The following is a 6,000-nucleotide window of genomic DNA, read 5'->3' on the forward strand; positions in this document are numbered from 1 at the left end:
TGTTTGCCTGCAAGGCAGAGAAGAGCACCAGATCTCATTACAGATTGTTTTGAGACAACAAGTGGTTGCTGGGGATTGAACTCAGGACCTCTGGAAAAGCAGCCAGAGTTCTTAACCTCTGAGCCATCTCTCCAGCCATGACAAGCTCAATAAAGGCCTGAGTCTCAGCAGTTTACCCTGGTTCCAAGAAAGACCACAAACTGAGACTATCCAGGCACCACCAGGAACAGACCATCCAAAGGAAATTCCTAACGTTCCAACCGGCGTAGATAGGATCACCTGCCAGCACACACCCATCGCTTTTCACCAGAACACCACTAGATAAATGTCAGTCAATCAGAGGTCCTGAACCTTAGAAATCCCTCACCCCCATCTTTGCTACTACAAAAATTCAGCCCCAACTGAGCTCGGGGCTCTCCGATCACTCCAATATGCTGGACACATGGAAGACTGAGTTTGCAACTTGTGTAAGACAAAGGCTCTTTGCTTTTACATATATGACTCGGTCCCCTGGTTGGTTTTGGGGGGGCTCCATGAGCTGGGTGACACTGGTCATTAAGCATTTTTAATAGTTTGGGATGTCTGCATCTATAATCATCATTGAAACTGGTCTCCAACCCCCACCCCTGTCCCACTCTGCCATCATCTGGGCTGGGTATCAAGGCCGCACTCAGCACATAAACACAGCAGGCACTTTCCCCTCTTTTTTCTATCATCTGAGGCAATTTGTGTAAGATATGGACTCTCTCTGCTTTGCTTCCTGAATATGTACCTGAGCCCATGGCATTTGGTTGTCATAGCTACGTGCAATTCCCCCAAACCTTCCCTTTCCAATGACAAGATTTGCCACCAGGTCAAGTTCTCAGTGTCCTTCTGCTTAGCCGGCGGAAGGAATCTCTCCCAGTAGGCTTCTCAGCTCCTAAAATCATGCTGGTCACTTCCCTAACATGGGCAGACACGCTAGAGCAGTGGAGGGGGTGGCAGACCGAGGACGAGACCATGGCTCACTGCAGGAGAGACCGGGTCAGGCCTGGGACTGAGCTTCCTCGTGTTCTCTCTCTCACTGTCAGCCAGGTCTCCCGCTTTAGAACAGTGATAACAAAAGGGACATTTTGTCTTCTGTCATTACTCATTCACTTTATTTTCCCGTGTGTCAGAATCTGGGCAAGGAGAAGGGCTATTTAAAGGAGATCTTCTCGGTGAGGAGAATCAGCTCTTAGATAACTGATCAGCTGGTGATCCACGCAGTAAAAGACCAGAGACACGCCCTCCCAAGAACGGCATAAGGGTGGCATTTACTGGTAGATGAATGAATTCTATTATTCATAGAGTTATAGTATTGTTTAAATGTGGATTCGAAGATAGAGCTAGAGGGCCAGGGGTGTAGCTCAGTTGGTAGAGTGCTTGTCTAGCACGCAGGAAGTACTGGGTTCAACCCCAGCATGGTGTGAAACAGGTATGATAATCACTGGGATTAGAGGTGAAATTAGGAGGATCAGAAGTTCAAGGTCATTCTCACCTGCATGGGGAATTTAAGGACAACTTGGGTACACAACACTGTTTTTAAAAAAAAAAAGGAAGAAAGAAAGAAAAAGAAAAGAAAAAAAGAGATGGCCCAGCATTTAAGGACACTGATCTCTTCCAGAAGACCTTGGTTCCATTCCCAGAATCCACATGGCAGTTCATAATTGCCTGTAACTCCAGTTTCAGGGATCTGACACCTACATACAGATATACGTAAAGGTAAATGAGTGCACATGAAATAAAAATAAATAGATTTTTTTTATATTTTATTTATTTATTATGTATACAGTATTCTATCTGTGTGTCTGCCTGCAGTCCAGAAGAGGGCATCAGATCTCATTTCAGATGGTTGTGAGCCACCATGTGGTTGCTAGGAATTGAACTCAGGACCTTTGGAAGAGCAGGCAATGTTCTTAACCGCTGAGCCATCTCTCCAGCCCAATAAATAGATTATTAAAAAAAAATACAGGCCGGGCAGTGGTGCTCTAATATCAGCACTCAGGAGGCAGAGGCAGGCAGATCTCCGTGAGTTCAAGGTTAGCCTGGTCTACAAAGCAAGTTCTAAGATAGGCCCCAAAGCTACACAGAGAAACCCTGTCTCAAAAACACCAAAAATAAATAAATAAATAAACAAACAAACAAACATACATACATGTGAACAGGGGGATGGGAGACGGCTTGGTAGGTAGATTCTTGCCCACAGTAAGAGAACCTGAGTTTGAATTCCAATCACCCATGTTAAAAAAGCAGAGACAGCGGTATGTGCTTATAGTTCCCATGCTAGGAAGACAGAGACAGGAGAATTGCTGGGCTTCCTGTCAGTTGATCTAACTGGATAGATGAGCTCCCTGTCTCAAATCCTAAGATGGAAAGCAACTGAAAAAGATATCCACAGCTGGAGACATGGCTCAGAGGTTAAGAACACTGGCTGCTCTCCCAAAGGTCCTGAGTTCAATTCCCAGTACCCACATGGTGGCCCAGAACCATCTATAATGAGATCTCTTGCCCTCTTCTGGCAAGCAAGCAGAACACTGTATACATAATAAATAAATAAATCTTTTAAAAAGGATATCCACATCTACCCACACATGTGCATATACATATGAACACAAGCATCATCCCTCACCACACACACACACATACACACACACACACACACATACACACACAGAGAGAGAGAGAGAGAGAGAGAGAGAGAGAGAGAGAGAGAGAACATAGCAATAGCTAGGTATTCTGGTAAACACACTGGCAATCCTAGAACTGAGAGGTAGAGCCAAGAAGATCAAGAGTTCAGTCATTCTCAGCTACATAGCAAGCCTAGACTATATGAGACAGTCTAAAAATAAATAAAGAGAGAGAGAGAGAGAGAGAGAGAGAGAGAGAGAGAAAGAAAAGAAAAGAAAAAAGTAGAAAGAACAGCTACATAGATATGGTTTTGGTAAAACAGCAAATGTATAAATTATGGGATAGTCACTTCAGAGAAAAATAATACCATGAGTAGTTATAAAGAGTAAGAAGATGTGACCAGTGCTGAGACACGGTATGAGAATAAGAAAAGTCTGGGGGCTGATGAAACAATTCAGAGAGCTAAGGTGCTTGCTGCCAATCCTGAAGATCTGAGTTCAATCCTCAGGACCCACACATCGGAAGGAGAAAACTGACTCCCAAAAGTTGTTCTCTGATTATATGTGCCCTGTGGCAAGGGCATGCCTACACACATATACATGCACAAACACATGCACACACACACACACACACACACACACAATAAACAAACAAGTAAATGTAATACAAATACTTTTTAAAGAGAAATATTTGGGAAACCTCTTTGTAAAAGTTTGTTTAGCACATAGCAAGTCAGCATGAGCCTTCAACTTCCTCCTGCCCCAAACACAAGAGTACAAACACACATACAGAGACAGGGACAGGGATGCATTCTAAGATGAAACAGAACCTCCCTCCTCTTCCTCTTTCTTCTCCTTTCCTCTCTCCTCCTCCCTCTCCCTCTTTCTCTCCCTGAGTGGTTTTTCTCTCATGAGGCTGGTGTTCCTAGTGTGAGTGTTGGTATCCCACAGGGAACCCGGATAATTGCCTATAAGCAAGCTGGTGCCCTGTGCCTCAGCCGGCTAGAAATCCTCCCCCACTTTGGATTTATGAAAGACATTTGCTCACACACGAAGATTCAGAAGGCCTCCTCCTTCCATGCAGGTCTTTTAAAAAGTTGTTCACAGATGCACCTAGCAAAACAGACATGATGGAAGAATGAGAGACTTACCGCGGGTCCAAGGTGCTGGCATCAGTGGAAGTCAGTGGAATATCAGAGGTCCTCAGAGCCTCCATCAAAATTAGAACAGGAAGTCTGGGGATCCAGAGAAGAAAATCTTCAAGACAGAAGTGGGCTTCAAGCCAGGCGGTGGTGGAGCACGACTTTAATCCCAGCACTCGGGAGGCAGAGGCAGGTGGATCTCTGAGGCCAGGCTGGTCTACAAGAGCTAGTTCCAGGACAGGCCTGAAAGCTACAGAGAAACCCTGTCTCGAAAAACTACCAAAAAGAAGAAGAAGAAAAAGAAGAAGAAGATGAAGAAGAAGAGGAGGAGGAGGAGGAGGAATAGGAGGAGGAGGAGGAAGTGGGCTTCACAGAACGAATACTGTAACTGAGATTCGGGCAAGTTCCAGTGACTGGATGTGAAAGGCTAATGTTTCCTCTCTAAAGAAGCAAAGAGAAACACAGTAACTCTGAGAGAGAGAAAGAAGCTGTATAAGGAAGTCATGACGCAAGTATGAAAGGAATTAACCAGTCACATGACTTTGAATATTGAAGGGAATGTCGGAGAGCACCCTTGAACTCAGCGCCTTGAGTGTGTCCCTTTAAGAGGCACTTACGTCATAAGATCACAGCTCCTTTTCTATAGTCCCTATGTGCTGCTTGGCTCCAGAGAGGACCATGCTTACACAACTGTATTTTTTAAAAGCTTTATTGATTTTCAATATTTGAAATTCAGAGATAGATGTCTTAATTATGGACACAAAATTGGATGCAAACACAGTTAGCAAGGGCTTGAAGGGGGAGGCGAGGGAAGAGTGATGAACGATAGCTCATTTTATACGCGGGGGAGTCCAGAAACACTGCATAAACCTAATGGTGCTGAGGGCTAAGGATGTGCTCCAGTGGGAGAGGGCTGTGGAATATTTAACTAGGTAAAGACGTGTTACATCTGCTTATGCTGCAGAATATGACTTTGATTGTGTAAAGGTGTGTTGTATTTGTTCCTGCTGCCTTTGTTAACGATGTAAAGATGTTACATTTGTTTTTGCCGCATTTGTTTAATTATGAAAAAGTGTGTTGCTGTTTCGCTTTGCCTGCCTAAGGCACCGGACTGGTCTAATAAAAAGCTGAATGGCCAATAGCTGGGCAGGAGAGAGAAAGGCAGGACTGGTGGGCAGTGAGAATAAGTAGGAGGAGAAATCTAGGCTTGAGAGAGAAGAAAAGGAGACAAGAATGAGGGAGAAAGAGAGTGAGATGGGGTAGGGGGGAGCAGACAGACAGACAGACATGGAAGAAGCAAGAAAAGTAGGACATACAGAAAGAAAAGGTAAAAAGCCTCGAAACAAAATGTAGATAAAAAGAAATAGTTAATTTAAGTTAAAAGAGTTAGCCAGAGCCGGGCAGTGGTGGCGCACGCCTTTAATCCCAGCACTCAGAAGGCAGAAACTGGTGAATCTCTGTGAGTTCGAGGCCAGCCTGGTCTACAAGAGCTAGTTCCAGGACAGGCTCCAAAGCTACAGAGAAACCTTGTCCTGAAAAACAAAAACAAAACAAAACAAAACAAAAAAACTAGCCAAAAATGAGCCTAAGCTTGGCCAAGCATTCAAAACCAATACTAAATCTCCATTTCATGATTGGGGAGCTGGTTGGTGGCCCAAAAGAAAAACCTGGTACAAGAAAACACTTGATTAACACCTGAAAGCCCTGGGCTTCACATTCAGCACCACAACAAAGCAAAATGAAATTAATGTACCAGAAAGAAGTGTGAGGAAATGTGTACGGAGTCAAATATGGCAGGAAGTCGCCGCTGAGAAAGCTGTCACAGTGCCGGACACTGCCGGCTCTTCAATAACCACCTCTGACTTCTCTGAGTCCTCGAACATTGATGCTGCAGCTGGGCATCAGCTGATTTGTCTCTCTGGAGAAAAAGCACATTTCCCAGCATCCCTTGCAGCTTCATTCAGGTAATCAAATTCAGGCTACCCAGATATCTGTAGAAATGACACTTCTTTTCATTACTTTGAATATGAATGTTACAAGCCTTCTCTGGCCCAGGCTGAGCTTTGTCATAAGTAACAGTAGACAGTGAAGGTGCATGCGCGCGCGCGCACACACACACACACACACACACACACACACATACACACACTGACTACCTGTTAGGCACTTTCCTGAGGGCTTTGCACATTTTTAACTCACCTAACCTGTTG

The 6,000-nt window shown here is 44.5% G+C and overlaps 1 long non-coding RNA gene across 1 annotated transcript in view; it reads right to left on the minus strand.

Moving 5' to 3' along the window:
• LOC146895193 (uncharacterized) overlaps nt 1–4,689 on the minus strand; it is an 18,416-nt gene extending 13,727 nt beyond the window's left edge. The window contains exon 1 of the long non-coding RNA XR_015000940.2: nt 3,800–4,689. This is a non-coding gene — a long non-coding RNA (uncharacterized LOC146895193). The remainder of the gene's footprint in view (nt 1–3,799) is intronic.
• Nucleotides 4,690–6,000: the final 1,311 nt, after the last annotated feature.

The sequence above is a fragment of the Myodes glareolus genome, chromosome 3, assembly GCF_982192425.1.
Source record: "Myodes glareolus chromosome 3, mMyoGla1.1, whole genome shotgun sequence".
Classification (NCBI taxonomy): Eukaryota; Metazoa; Chordata; class Mammalia; order Rodentia; family Cricetidae; genus Myodes; species Myodes glareolus.